Here is a 15,839-nt window from a genome sequence, read left to right as displayed (position 1 = left end):
CGTTCGGACTCTGCAACGCCCCTGAAATGTTCCAGAGATTGATGGAGTGCTGTTTGGGACACCATAACTTCGAGACCGTGCAGCTATACCTGGATGACGTGATAGTGTACTCCAGAACGTATGAGAACCATTTGAAGCACCTGGTGGAGGTATTTGAGTCATTGTCCCACTATGGGATGAAATTGAAGCCTTCCAAGTGCCACCTGCTCAAGCAGAAGGTTCAGTACCTGGGGCACATCGTCAGTACAGAAGGAGTAGCACCAGACCCGGAGAAGGTCACTGCCATCCAGAAACGGCAGGAGCCAAAGAATCTCAAGGAGGTACGTCAGTTCCTGGGACTGGTCGGGTACTACCGGAGATTTTTGAAGGACTACACCAAGAAGGCAGCACCTCTGCAAGATCTCCTGGTGGGACAGTCCAACAGAGGCAAGAACCCCCCCCTTCCAGTTGGGTAAAGAGCAGGCTGAGTCCTTTGCAGTGATGAAAGAGATCCTGACTGGCGAAGAAATCCTTGCCCACCCTGACTACAGCCAACCTTTCCTGCTGTACACTGATGCCAGCAACCAGGGACTAGGAGCTGTGTTAAGGCAGAAGTAGTATGGCAAGGAGAAGGTGATTGCCTATGCTAGCTGGAAGCTTCGTCCGACCGAGAGGAATCCAGAAAACTATAGCTCCTTCAAGTTGGAGCTCCTGGCCATCACTGAACGATTCAAGCACTACTTGGCCTCCAGTAAGTTCATGGCTTACACTGACAACAACCCCTTGACACATCTAGAGACAGCCAAGTTGGGAGCCATGGAACAGCGTTGGATGGCCCGGCTGTCAAATTATCAGTTCACCATCAAGTACCGGGCAGGCCACAAGAACGCTAACGCCGATGCCCTATCCAGAATGCCGCACCAGTCGGCTACTGAAGAAGAAGTGGATGACCTGGAGAAGATTGAGCTACCTACCTTCCATAGAAATGGGATGGCCCACGAGTAGCGCACCTCCAGGAGGTATCGTGGTAAGACACTAAACCCTTTACCTCACCACAGTTGGAAGGAGACCCAGGACAGCAGCCCGGTTGTCAGCCGTATCAAAGAACTGATAACCCAGGAAGGTTCCTCCCTGGAGAAGGACGCTTCTCCACAAGCCAAGCAACTGTGGCATGAGAGAAGCCGGCTGTTCATCTATAGAGAGAAGCTGTGCCGAAGGTACGTCAACCCTAGGACCCATGAGATGGTATGGCAGATCGTAGTGCCCAGGACAGACATCCATATGGTGTTGGAGGCCTACCACGATCAAGCGGGGCACTTTGGCTGGAAGAAGCTGGAAACCCTCCCGAAGAGTCAGTTTTATTCGGTTGGAATGCGGAGCTTCATAGAGAGGTGGTGCCGGGATTGTGGACCCTGTAGCCACAGAAGAAAAGACTACAGCAGCCAGAAAGCACCCTTGCAATCTATCAAGACAACCCAGCCCCTGGAGATCGTCGCCCTGGATCACGTCAAGCTGTCACCCAGCAGGTCGGGCTACTCTTATGCACTGACCATGATGGATCACTATTCCCGGTTCCTGGTGGTAGCCCCGTCAAGGATCTGACGGCAGAAACTGCAGCAAGGACGTTTAAAGCATACTTCTGCAGACCGCATGGATACCCGAATAAGGTGCTGACGGATCAAGGCCCTGCCTTTGAAGCCGAGCTGTTCAAAGAGTTTTGCCATCTGTACGGGTGTAAGAAGATCCGGACTACACCGTACCACCCCCAAACTAATGGGTTATGTGAAAAGATGAATAACATAGTCATCGACCTGTTGAAGACCTTACCTTTAGAAGAAAGAAATTAGTGGCCAGACAAACTACCTGACCTGGTAGATCTGTACAATCACATACCTGTGAGTTCCACCAATTGTACTCCAGCGTACCTCATGAGAGCAAGACCCGGAAAGTTGCCCATGGACCTGGAGCTTGGAGTGGTAGAGCTAGAAGCGGATATGTCCACTGAAGACTGGGATACGACTCGACAGGAGCAGTACAGGAGAGTACAGGCCTGTGTCGAAGTCAATCTAAGTAGGGTGAGAGATAAGCAGGAAGCACAGTACAACAAGAGTGCACCAGCCGAACCCTTGACACCTGGAGAAGTTGTGCTGAAATGAAAGAGAAGAAGCCACAAACTTGATGACCAGTGGGAAAGGGAACCTTACACTGTGTTGAATTCCAGATTCGACAATAGGAAAACCTGTCTAATTAGCAAAGACGCAGGAAGAACAACTGCAACGGTATCAAGAGACCATCTGAAGACGTGCCAAAGTCCGCTGAAGCCCCAGGATGAAGTGCCTCTCACCGTACCGGAGGAGCCTAAAGAAGAAGTACTCCATACTGTCTTAGATTTCCCGGCAGATTGGCCTCAACTGGATGGAGCGGTAATAATATCTGTGATACACTTCTGCCAACATCCTGAAGACCCTCCACTGCAAGTAAGACCTGTAAGTGCCCCGGAAGAGCCTGCTCAGGAAGAATCCCCAGAAGAAGGATCGCCGGTAGAAGCAGAGCCAGTAGGCCCAGTAACCAGTGTACTTGCCAGTCCCGTAGAGAGGTTAAGGCAGTCTTGCAGTCCACCAACACATAGAGCTGATAGAGAGTAAAATAGCGCAAGCATCCACACTACACGCATCCCAGTACTATGTAGGTCATCGCATAGCACAAAAGGCCAGACCCCTGTCAGGTATTGGGAGTGAACAGAGAAACACTGAGAGTATAAATAGTTACCCCGTAGGGTATGTTCTTGTAATAATTTCATGTATTTATTTAATGATTTATTTTGCCTTGCTAATGGACAATTAATGTGACACGGACACTTCTCATTGCATTTAGTTACCCGTAAGGGTATATATAAAGGACTCGGTGGCTGAGGACTGGGAGCACCCAAAAACTATCATGTACATAGTTGCACTCCCTGGAGTGTCTCTTAAGTGACCACGGAACAAAAACCCATTTGGCATGGTCGAAGACATGGTCCAGCACCTGGATCACCTATGCCCTGTAGCCACGCCCAGGGCCTACGTTGAGGGTTTTCAGGCGGGTCCCTCATGTTCCTTCGTCGGTGAAATGGACACCAGGTTACGGGACTTACTGTGACTTAATGTTATTTATAATTGTTATTATTGTATTATAATGTTACCTGTAACGTTCAAGAAAAGTGCCTCCCATAAAGGGAAGAAATGTTATTGTTATTTGTTTAACCTGTTTTGAGAAAAATGCTTCAGTCCAGGAGTACTGAATTTTACTAGGGGGGGATGTGCGCCCTGCTGCGCATTGGTGCCACAAAACCCAGAAGGGTGCATGGATGGACTTCTCCACAAGAGGTCCTCACACATTCACACACCTCCACCCTACCACCTCAGACCAGCAGAGGTAGCCCGTTAGGGATATATATAGGGAGGGTGGAGCCAGGCAGCTCAGTTGGTGAGTCAGAAGTCAGTGAGAAGTGAGTTCAGTTGTTGTTCAGACAGAGTGAGAGTGCAGTGTTGAGTCTGAGCAGAGAGCGTGCTGACGCTCAGAGAGCAGCGAAGAGGCAGCACCCTGGCTGCTGTGCTTAGGCGAGCCAGGGCCTGCAGCACGGGTGAGGGCCCTGAGTGTGGCCGAAGGCGAGAGGAGAAGGAAGAAGTAGCGAGGGGGCAGAGGAGCATACCAGGCTCACCCCGAGATATATACCGGACACCGGGTCTGCACCTATGGGGACCCTTTATACCCAGTAGGGACCACCGGAACCCCTGGAGGACTACAGGTCCCAGGTTTGCCAAATGCTGATTACAGTACCAGGGTTAGGAGTCACGGATGCCCCAGCGACCAGGGAGAGTGATCTCCAAGAGAAGGCCCTACCACCAGGTCAGCAGGTGCAAGGGAGAGAGAGACAGTAACCAAGCTAGGCCTAGTTCCAGGCAGGCCAGAAGCTCAGCGAGTAAAGCAATGGATCAGGAGGCCCTATACCCGCTCACTGGGGAGAGTCCAAAAGTGCGCCCTTCGTCCGGAGTACCCTGGACCGTGCCTGCATCATCACCAGTAAAGGTACTGAAGCTTACCCCCGTGTGATGTTATGATCTGCTACAAGAACTAAGGAAAGAAAGGGAATCTGTCCCTACAATAAGACTAAGCTGATTCCCTACGTTGCAGCGGGCGACCTGTTCCTCGTGAAAAGAGCCGCCTTCGTCCTCAGCTAGTCTGAGCGCAGACCTATAGAATAAAGGGAGGGGTCCCTAAAAGAACTAAGGACTGGGACAAAATTGGACACCGCCTAGCAGATGTTGTAGCGGAGCAAAAAGACAAACAGACAAAAAGTACTTAGAGGTCCAAAGGACCAAATGAGCTAGAGAGATAGGTACAAAAGGACCTGGCTAGATAGAGAGTCAAATAACACTGAAGTCCAGCAAAGCCAGAAGGGCGGACCTGGAATAAATAGGCAGCAGGCCACGTGACCAAAATAGAAAAAAACTAACAGGAGAGTTCTAACAGTACCCCCTCTTCTATGAGGATCCTCCAGATCCTCCAGGCCCAGGCCTATCAGGAAACCTCCTGTGGAACGCTCTGACAAGTCTAGGGGCAGAGACATCATTCGCCCCTACCCAGGAGTTATCCTCGGGACCGAAACCTTTCCAAGCGACGAGATACTGCAATCTCCCTCTATGTCTTCTGGAATTCAGGATATGAGAAATTTCATATTCGCCGTCTTCCACCACCGGAGGAACTGTGACAGTAGCATCCCTATCCGATTCATCAGCCTTTTTCAACAAGGAAACATGAAACACAGGATTAATCTTCCAGGAGGTGAGGACTAGAGATGAGCGTTGTTCTACTCGAACTGTTCGCCAATCTCAAATTCGAGCTGTTTTGGGCGGTGTTCGAGCCGGTCGGCGAACACGAACAATTTGAGAAAAATTCGGCTGTTCGAGGTTATGTTCGATAACTGTTCGTGCACCAAAATCATAACTGGATTTTTTCTCAGTAATGATGAAAATTAATGTTAATACGCAGTTTGAGTGTACAGCGGGGCGGGGGGAGGGGCAGGGGATGGATCTCTGCAGGAACAATGAAGATCTCCATTTTTTTTTCTCTTTCCCGCATTTGCAGTGGGGAGGTGCAATCTGTCAGCCTATCAGCAGCGCACACACGGAGCGAAGTGCTTTTTTTCACACAAGCAAGGGCATGTGTGATTGGCAGTGTATGTCACATGTCCTTGCCCTATAAGACCAAGCCATTTTCCCCGTCGCCACCATTTTCTCACTGCTGCAGCTGCGTGTTAGACGGCACCGCTGTTGCTGTGTGCGCTATACCTTGTTAATTTCAAGCCAATTTTCGCACAAATATACAGATAGCTTGGGAGTAGGGAATAGTTGTGATTGCAGTCCTTTTAAGGACTAGGTTACAGCATTTCCTACGACTTTTATCAAGCAGGTCTGTGCTCTTAAATAGATAGATTGTGGGAGTAAAGACTAATTGTAATTGGAGTCCTTTTCAGGACTAGGTTACATCAGTTCCTATCAGTTTTTGCCAGGCAGGTCTGTGCCAGTGCTGTGCAAGTTTTTTTCACAGCATTTGGCTGAATCTAGCAAAGCTAATCCTTTTTGGCCTATTGCAGAGTGTGTTAGTCAGTGGAGTAGCCTATCTGTGTTGCAAGATATACCACCTGTGTATAGAATACCAATTTTTTTACTGCACCTAGTGAAGTAAAATCTTTTGGGCATAGCATCATTCTATTAGTCCATCTATACTGACCTCCATCAGGTTGCAAACTGAATATAATTTTTTTCTGCATCTAGCTCTGAAAAAATATTTGGGCTTCTAGCAGTGTGTGGGACTTGGTCTATTAGTCCATCTATACTGACCTCCATCAGGTTGCAAATTAAAAATAATTTTTTTCTTCATTTAGCTCTGAAAAAATATTTGGGCTTCTAGCAGTGTGTGGGACTTGTTCTATTAGTCCTTCTATACTGACCTCCAGCAGGTTGCAAATTGAATATAATTTTTTTCTGCATCTAGCTCTGAAAAAATATTTGGGCTTCTAGCGGTGTGTGGGACTTGGTCTATTAGTCCATCTATACTGACCTCCATCAGGTTGCAAATTAAAAATAATTTTTTTCTGCATCTAGCTCTGAAAAAATATTTGGGCTTCTAGCAGTGTGTGGGACTTGGTCTATTAGTCCATCTATACTGACCTCTATCAGGTTGCAAATTAAAAATAATTTTTTTCTTCATTTATCTCTGAAAAAATATTTGGGCTTCTAGCAGCGTGTGGGACTTGTTCTATTAGTCCATCTATACTGACCTCCATCAGGTTGCAAATTAAAAATAATTTTTTTCTGCATCTAGCTCTGAAAAAATATTTGGGCTTCTAGCAGTGTGTGGGACTTGGTCTATTAGTCCATCTATACTGACCTCCATCAGGTTGCAAATTAAAAATATTTTTTTTCTGCATCTAGCTCTGAAAAAATATTTGGGCTTCTAGCAGTGTGTGGGACTTGGTCTATTAGTCCATCTATACTGACCTCCATCAGGTTGCAAATTGAATAAAAAAAATTTCTGCATCTAGCTCTGAAAAAATATTTGGGCTTCTAGCGGTGTGTGGGACTTGGTCTATTAGTCCATCTATACTGACCTCCATCAGGTTGCAAATTAAAAATAATTTTTTTCTGCATCTAGCTCTGAAAAAATATTTGGGCTTCTAGCAGTGTGTTGGACTTGGTCTATTAGTCCATCTATACTGACCTCCATCAGGTTGCAAATTAAAAATAATTTTTTTCTTCATTTAGCTCTGAAAAAATATTTGGGCTTCTAGCAGTGTGTGGGACTTGTTCTATTAGTCCTTCTATACTGACCTCCAGCAGGTTGCAAATTGAATATAATTTTTTTCTGCATCTAGCTCTGAAAAAATATTTGGGCTTCTAGCGGTGTGTGGGACTTGGTCTATTAGTCCATCTATACTGACCTCCATCAGGTTGCAAATTAAAAATAATTCTTTTCTGCATCTAGCTCTGAAAAAATATTTGGGCTTCTAGCAGTGTGTGGGACTTGGTCTATTAGTCCATCTATACTGACCTCCATCAGGTTGCAAATTGAATAAAAAAAATTTCTGCATCTAGCTCTGAAAAAATATTTGGGCTTCTAGCGGTGTGTGGGACTTGGTCTATTAGTCCATCTATACTGACCTCCATCAGGTTGCAAATTAAAAATAATTTTTTTCTGCATCTAACCCAGCCAATAGTTTTGGCCTAATACCACAGTTTGGCCACTCAGCTCTGCTCGGTTACCATCCATTGTTTTTTTGTGCAAACAACTCCAGAGTTGTGAATTAGTTAACCACCAAAATGAGTGGAAAAAGGCCTGCTGCTGGTGGAAAGGGGAATAGGCGTGTTGGGAAGGGGAAAAAAGGTTGTGTCCGTGGGGTAGGTGCAGAAGAAAGACCATCTTCCAGCCAAACTAAAATGTCTACTTCTTTTAGCGGACAATGTGATAAGATCCCTTTCTTACGGCCACGCCAATCGCTACAAATTCCAGATGAGGCACAAAAACAGCAGGTGCTTCAACGGATATCAAGTGCTCCTTTAAGTGGGCTCTCCTCCACATCAACTTCAACATCACAAATACTCCAGTCCTCAAAGGTGTCACCCAAATCGCACTTGCTTCCTCACAGCTCCCAAATCTCCAGCTGCCCGTCTGAGTATGAGGTAGAACAGATGGTTGAGTCTGCAGAGCTGTTTACTCATACTATAGCCTGGGAATCAGAGGTCGACTCCAGCGCTTCTGTGAATCCAGACGAGGAAATGATCTGCACTGATGCCCAGAATCTTTATGAGTCGGATCCAGGACCAGACGCAGAAGGTTCTGACCATAATGTAGACCCTCATTCCCAAACTGTAACTCCTGTTGGTGGAGACAATGAGGAAGACGATGATAAGACTCAAATACCTGATTGGAGCGACAACTTTAGTTTTTTGTCAGGGCAGGAACAGGTTGGCTCTGAGGACGACGGGTGTGATAACGCACAGGGTGATGATGATGAGGTCGGAGATCCCACTTACTGTCAACCCACAGTCAGCCAAGAGATGAGGTCAGCAGAGGAGGTGGAGGAAGATGCTAGTGACGACGAGGTCAGGTTGCGCCTTCCTGGACAGAGACGTAGTACTGGAAGCACGTCAACAACTGCATCCTCAAACACAACTCTGCCTCTCACCACAAGTCGTGGTGGCTCTTCAGGTCGCATGGGTGCTAAGCCTTGCATAGCCTGGGCATTTTTTCAGATCGATAAAGATGACCCAACTCGTGTTATCTGTAACATTTGTCAGCAAAAGCTAAGTAGAGGCCAAAAAATACATAGTTTGAGTACTTCATGCATGAACCGGCACATGGACATGAAGCATAAGTTGCAGTGGGAAGCTCAGTGTGCTACAATGCGGCCTAGCCGGCCGGGCCAACCACCGTCTGCCATATCTTGTGCATCCGCGGCCTCTTCATCCTCTGTGACTGGGGGGACAGCAGTCACACCTGTTTTGGGGCGCAGACCTGCCACCTCTTTACCCGCAACAGCCAGCGTGATTGGCAGGTCATCATTTTCTTTGGAGGTGGTAACACCAGCTGGTCTTGAGCGCTCTCCGACATCAATAGCACCACCTTTGGATCAAGGCAACCTAACATGTCCGCCTGCATCTTCCTCACAGACCGGCAGTTTGCCGGGGACACCCTTATCAACCCCGTCTAAGCACAATAGCCAGCCCTCGGTCCCTCAGATGTGGACAAGTAAAAGACCATTTCCTCCTAGCCATGAGAAAGCTAAGAGGTTGAATTTCACCATCTGCAAGCTCTTGGCTACAGAAATGCTGCCTTTCCGCCTGGTGGACACAGAGGATTTTCGAGACCTTATGTCCGTCGCAGTGCCCCAGTACCAGATGCCCAGTCGGCACTACTTCTCAAAGAAAGGTGTGCCTGCGCTCCACCAGCATGTCGCACACAACATCACCGCTTCTTTGAGAAACTCTGTGTGTGACAGGGTGCATTTCACCACAGACACTTGGACGAGTAGGCATGGACAGGGGCGTTACATGTCGCTGACTGGGCACTGGGTAACTATGGTGACAGCAGGACAAGGGGCTGCTGTCCAAGTCTTGCCGTCCCCACGAGTTGTGCGTCAATCCTCTTTATGTCAAAGTTCCTCCACTGCTTCTGCCTCCTCAACCTCCTCTCGGTCTTCCACCTGCACCCAAAGCCTGTCTGGTCATGCCACAAGCTTTCTAACTGCGCAGAAGGGATCCTGCACACCTCCTTACTATGCTGGCAGTAGGGCTCAATGTCATCAGGCGGTTTTTACATTGAAATGTCTGGGAAATGTGAGTCACACAGCTGAGGAGTTGTGGTCAGCTCTGGAGAACCAATTTCATGAATGGTTGTCTCCACTGGACCTGAAACCAGGGAAGGCCGTGTGCGACAATGCTGCAAACCTGGGTGCGGCCCTTCGCCGGGGCAATGTCACACACGTGCCTTGTATGGCTCACGTGTTGAACCTGGTTGTTCAGCAATTTTTAGCCCACTATCCCAGACTAGATGGCCTTCTGCAGAGGGCACGGTCGCTGTGTGCTCACTTCCGCCGTTCGCATCCTGCAGCTCAGCGACTTACATCTCTACAGAAGTCGTTGGGCCTGCCACTTCACCGGCTAAAATGCGATGTGCCTACCCGATGGAATTCAACTCTGCACATGTTGCAGCGACTGTGGCAGCACCGACAAGCCCTGGTGCAATACGTTCTGACGTATAGCCTGGGCCAACGAGATTCAGAGGTGGGGCAAATCACGCTGGAGGAGTGGTCTCAGATCAGGGACCTATGCACCCTTCTGCACAGTTTTGAAATGGCGACGAAGATGTTTAGTGCTGACGATGCCATTATCAGCATGACTATTCCGGTGATTTACATGCTGGAGCACATGTTAAACAGAATTCGGAGTCAGGTGGTGGCACAAGAGGAGGTGGAGGAAGTAGAGGAGGAGGAGTTGTATGCGGAAGGGCTAACATCTGCAAGGTCCAGACGGTCGGCAGCACCAAGGCGGCAGGCATGTGAGGGTGGGGGAGATGATTTTACCAGGGCGCATGGTAGCAGCCAAACTAGTGAGGAAGGTGCAGGAGCCCAGGAAGAAGTGGAGGACGAACTGATGGAAGACTCATCAGATGAGGGAGACCTTGATCACATTTCTGTTGTGCGAGGTTGGGGGGAGAGGACAGAGGAAGGAAGCATGATTGTTACCTCGCCACCAACACAACAGGGACTTGGTGCTCCTGGATGCGCAACACACATGAGTGCCTTCTTGCTGCACTACCTGCAACATGACCCTCGAATTGTGAGAATTAGAAATAATCCTGACTACTGGGTTGCCACACTGTTAGATCCCCGGTACAAAAGTAAATTTGCAGAAATTATTCCTGCCATAGAAAGGGATGCACGCATGCAGGAGTATCAGCAGAGACTGTTGCAGAATATTACATGTGCTTTTCCACAAAATACCAGTGGTGCACGTAGTGAATCTCACAGTTCCAACTTGCCAACCGTGGGACCGTCAAGTGTTCAGCACTCAAACCGTAACAGAACCACAGTATCTGCTGGTAACATCAATTTTGCGGAATCATTTCACCACTTTTTTAGCCCATCCTTTGCAAGGCCACAGGAGACAAGAAGTCTGACACATAGTCAACGCCTAGAGACGATGGTACAGGAGTATCTCCAAGTAAACATTGAAGCCACGACTGTGTCACTGGACCCTTGCTCTTTTTGGGCTTCCAATCTGGATAAATGGCCGGAGCTAGCCACTTACGCCTTGGAGATCTTGTCATGCCCCGCAGCCAGCGTTCTGTCTGAACGTGTGTTCAGCGCTGCTGGTGGTGTGCTGACAGATAAGCGCACGCGGCTCTCCACTGATAATGTAGACAGACTCACGTTCATAAAGATGAACAAATCATGGATCCGAAACGACTTTTCTACCCCTGTGTCATCCTGGGGAGAGTAAAAGCTTGATGATTGGTTAAAATCACCCTACCAACCGTTTTAAGCTTTCAAATTACTAATCATGTTTATCTGTATCTTGACTGGAAAATAATTTGGGCTTTGTAGCAGTGTGCAGCACTGATCCTATTAGGCCATCTATAATAAGCTTCACCAGATTTAAAATTAAAAATAATTTTTAGCTGCATCTAGCCCGGAAAATAATTTTGGGGCTCCGAGATGCGCAAGACACATAAGTGCCTTCTTGCTGCACTACCTGCAGCATGACCCTCATATTGTCAGAATTCGAAGTAATCATGACTACTGGGTTGCCACACTCTTAGATCCCCCAAACTTTTCGATCAACCTTTTCATTTTAATAAAGACCAAAAAAATGGTCATTTTTGAAATTATAAGCATTAGCAGGTTTTTAGAAACTGAAATCAAACAGTTTTCAACTCAAAACTTTATTCTAGGTGATGTTACATTTTCACATAGGACCCCTTGTTTGAAAGGAGCTTCTGAACTCTCTCGTCCATTGAATTTGTCAGGTTTTGGATGGTTTCTGCTTCAATTGTTTTGCATGAGGACAGAATACCCTCCCAGAGCTGTTGCTTAGATGTGAACTGCCTCCCGCCATCATAGACACTCCTTTTAATGATGCTCCAAAGGTTCTGAATGGGGTAGAGGTCAGGGGAGCATGGGGGTCACACCATAAGTTTGTCCCCTTTTATGCCCATATCAGCCAGAGATGCAGATGTTTTATGTGCAGCATGAGATGGTGCATTATCATGCAGAAAAATAATCTTGCTGTGAAATACACGGTTCTTCTTCTTGAACCATGGCAGGAAGTGCTGTTTGAGAAAATCCACATACATTATGGAGTTCATCTTTAGCGCCTTCAGGGATCCTAAAGGGGCCGACAATCTCTCTCCCCATGATTCCAGCCCAAAACATTACTCCACCTCCTCCTTGTTGGCGCTGTAGCCGTGTTTGCGTGGGGTGTCCATCAACCAGCCATCCTCCACTCCATTCATCTGGACCATCGAGCGCTGCACGGCACTCATCCGTGAACAAAACAGTTTTGAAATCAGTCTTCATGTAATGTTTGGCCCACTGGAGCCGTTTCTGCTTGTGTGAAGTGGATAGAGGAGGTCGACAGGATGGCGTATGCACAGCTGCAAACCTCTGAAGGACCCTGCATCTTGTTGTTCGGGGGACGTTGGAGGCACAAGCAGCTTCAAAAACTTGTCTGCTGCTATGACAAGGCTTTTTTGCCGCTGCTCTTTCAACCTGACGTAATTGCCTGTAGGAAAGAGTCCTCAATTTGCCCTTATCAGCACGCACACGTGTGTACTGTGAATCAGCTACATACTTCTTGATTACCAAGACACTTCATCCTGATCATCGCACAATGTTGATTGTAGTCATGCCTTGACCTAAACACTCCACAATTTGTTGCTTCTCAGCAGCCGACACATCCTTTTTCTTTCCCATTTTGGCAGAAAATGTAGGCTGCTTAATAATGTGAGAGAGCCTTCTTAAGTAGTCTTGCCTTTCATTGGACACACCTGCCAAACTAATTAGCACAGGTGTCTGCAATTGCTTACAGTGATATAAAGAGCCCTGACACACATCACCATCAATGAGTTTAACTGACAAACAAACAAATTCTTCCCTTATCACTCCTAAACACTTTTTGCATAATAATTTGGAACGCGGTGTACATGTGCTTTTCCACAAAACACCAGTGGTTCACGTAGTGAATCTTACAGTTCTAACTTGCCAACCGTGGTCTGTATGGAATTGTTCAATAAAGGGCCCAAAATTAAGATAACATAGATGGGAGAGGTCTCTATGAATAGGAATTCCTAAGTATTTGATACCCTGTGAGGGCCAGGCAAAGGGAAAGTTGGACTGGATGGAATCCTATATGGATTTAGGGAGGGAGACATCGAGGGCCTCAGACTTCGCTGCATTGATTTTAAAATTTTACCATGTAACAAAGTGATCTATTTCAGCCATAACAGCAGGGATGGATATATGTGATTGAGTGATATATACTAGGACATCATCAGCAAATAGAGAGCACTTGTACTCGGTGCCTCCCACCTCAATCCACCTAATATTGGGGTTATGGCGAATTGATGAGAGCAGGTGCTCCGTCACTAGGATGTATAAGAGAGGGGACAGAGGACATCCCTGCCTTGTCCCATTGGTGATTGTGAAAGGTGATGAAAATGTTCTGACGCACCCCCTGGGCCTTGGGACACCCGGAGCCGGACCCTTTTTGGTGGATGCTGGTGGTTGTAGTCTTCGTGGCGGCGATCCGGTTCCGTGGCTCAGGGCGGTCAAACCAGTGGCGGATCTATTTATGTGGTTTTGATGTTTAAATGTCCGACTACGCCACCCGTGGATTGCGGTCAGAGTGAACCGCCGCTACAGGGCAGACCGCTAAGGCTGGTGTTGTGGGTGCAGCAGAGCGTAGCATAACTCCCCACGGGAGGAGTATAGCCTCAGGGCAGTGTATGCGGAGGATGGGGGTGATGGTGCAGGGCAGCAGCAGTAACGACACGGAGTCAGTGATGCAGTTCAGGGCCTTTACTCACAGTTCTTATTATCCAGACCACGTCTGCAGGTAATGGCTGCCCACGTCGTACTGTGCTCACCAGGTGAGGGGCTCAGACAACTCCCAGATAACTTTGGAGCGCTTCACAGGACCCCCTTTGTGTGTCCTTTGTCTGGCCTTTCTTACCAACACTTCTGTCCGGCTGCCTCGGGCCTCCTCTTGGTAAACTTGGCGCCAGTTTCCCTGACCCTATGTGGTGCCTTCCTAGCGGGTGGAGCAAGGGGCTGCGCCACATAAAATGTCAGAGCCTCCGGTTTCTAGCTGAGGGTCGTTTCCTGCCTCCACTAGTTCGGGGACCGGTCTCCCCCTTTGGCCTGACCCCTCCACGCAGGTGGATTCGGGCGTGCGGTGGCGACTCGCCCGTCCGCACCCCTGGGATCCCTTCATTCCTCGTTCCTGGAGCCTTCTCCGCTCCTCTTCCTTCCTTCTCCCTCTTGCAGGCCTGGGCCTCTGTTACTAGGCCCGCCTCCGGAGCAGAGCTCATGCAGAGCCCCTGCTCCCTGCCACTTCTGCTCAGACTTCTCTGCACTGAACTAAGATGGTGCCCACCTTTTATACTCCCTTCTCAATGCACCCAGGAACTGCTTCCTCCCTGTTCCTGCATTGCAGGGTTCCCCTTCCTCAGTGTTCTCTCCCCCCACTCCAGCCAGGGACAGGGACTGTCGTGCCCATCTCAGGGGCATATTGGTCGCCCTGCCCCACGGCAATGTGGTGTAATGCATGCAGGTGTCGGGTCCTGATCCACACTCCATCCTTATCTGAGAGTGAGATATCACACCTCTGGGTGAGGTGCAATACGTCTGTAGCAACCGAGCCCTCGGTGCTACAGTTCCATTTATCTTCAGCCTAGGTGACGTATTGTGATACAGGGCCGTGATTTTGGCTATAAAAGGGTCCCCTAGACCCCTACCCCAAGCTTTTTAAGAGAATCATATATGGCGTGCCAGGAGACTCTATGGAATGCTTTCTCAGCATCCAACGAGAGTATCTACTTACAAATTTTTAACTGCATCTAGCCCAGGAAATACTTTGTGCCTAGTAGCAGTGTCTGCTAGTCAGCGGATTATCCCGGCTGTTAAGCAAGCTACACCACCTGTAGTTTGGACACTTAATTTTTTCAAAGGAAATGCTTCGGGACCACGGGATACTCAGTGAAGAGCATCAGGAGGCACCCCAAGGCATAGGGGCTGGGACTGGCACTAGGATGCCTTGCGGTGGACAGCCGAGCTCGATCCTTATAAAAGCTTTTTAACTGCAGCAGCTTTAGTGGACGCTACTGGAGCTGGAATTACGCGGCTGCTGGCATGAGACTTGCCCTCCAATAGATCCTTGTAAATGGATTTAAAGTGTATTCATTCAAATTAGAGGGACAATTTAAATTAAAAAGCTTAGAGCTGCCTCCACCACAGGGGGGCTCTCTCGACCCACCAGCGGACAGGCACCAGTATTGGGAGAGGGGGGCTGGCCGTCAGGGTTCACCGCGGCTCTGGCACAAACCCGGCGACACGGAGGTGGCACGGGCAGGAGCGGACTGGCCGTCTCGGCTTCTCACTTTTTGGATTTTAGAAGGGCATGACATGCCTATATCTGTGTCTCCCCCTCCTTTTACTCCTCCACCTCTTTTCTTTTCGCATGACTATATGTACTTGTCACTTTTCCATGTGTTAGTTGTGTCTTCTGAGCAGTTTGTCAGCTTTTGGACACCTTTGAAGGTGTTTTCTATGTGTTTCTATGTGTTTTTGTTTGCCTGCCATTGGTTTTAACGGTGTTCGAAGGTGTTCGACGAACAGTTCGACGAACAGTTCGGCGAACACACGGGTGTTCGACGAACCGAACCGAACTCGAACACTACGGGGGTGGCTCAACACTAGTGAGGACCTCCAACCTAACATCAGACTGATTAACCACCCGAAGCACCTTAAATGGCCCCACAAACTTCGGACCCAATTTTTTAGAGGGAATCCTCAACCGCAGATTCTTTGAAGACAACCAAACTATGTCATCCACCGTAAACAAAACGCATTTACGTTTCCTGTTAAAATACTTCTTGGACTTTTTGATAGCCTCTTGAAGGTTACAACGTACGTCAGTCCAAACTCTCTCCAAATCACCGGAAAAATTCTCCTCCTCTGGCACAGCCGACACCAATTTGGAGAACAAACCAAACGACGGATGTCTCCCAGTACAACAAAAAAAAGGAGAACACTCAGCAGA

This window comes from Phyllobates terribilis, unplaced genomic scaffold (genome assembly GCF_046119375.1).
Source record: "Phyllobates terribilis strain yellow unplaced genomic scaffold, ASM4611937v1 Scaffold_8__6_contigs__length_399053987, whole genome shotgun sequence".
In the NCBI taxonomy this organism is placed as follows: domain Eukaryota; kingdom Metazoa; phylum Chordata; class Amphibia; order Anura; family Dendrobatidae; genus Phyllobates; species Phyllobates terribilis.
Note: the sequence above shows the minus strand (reverse complement) of the source record.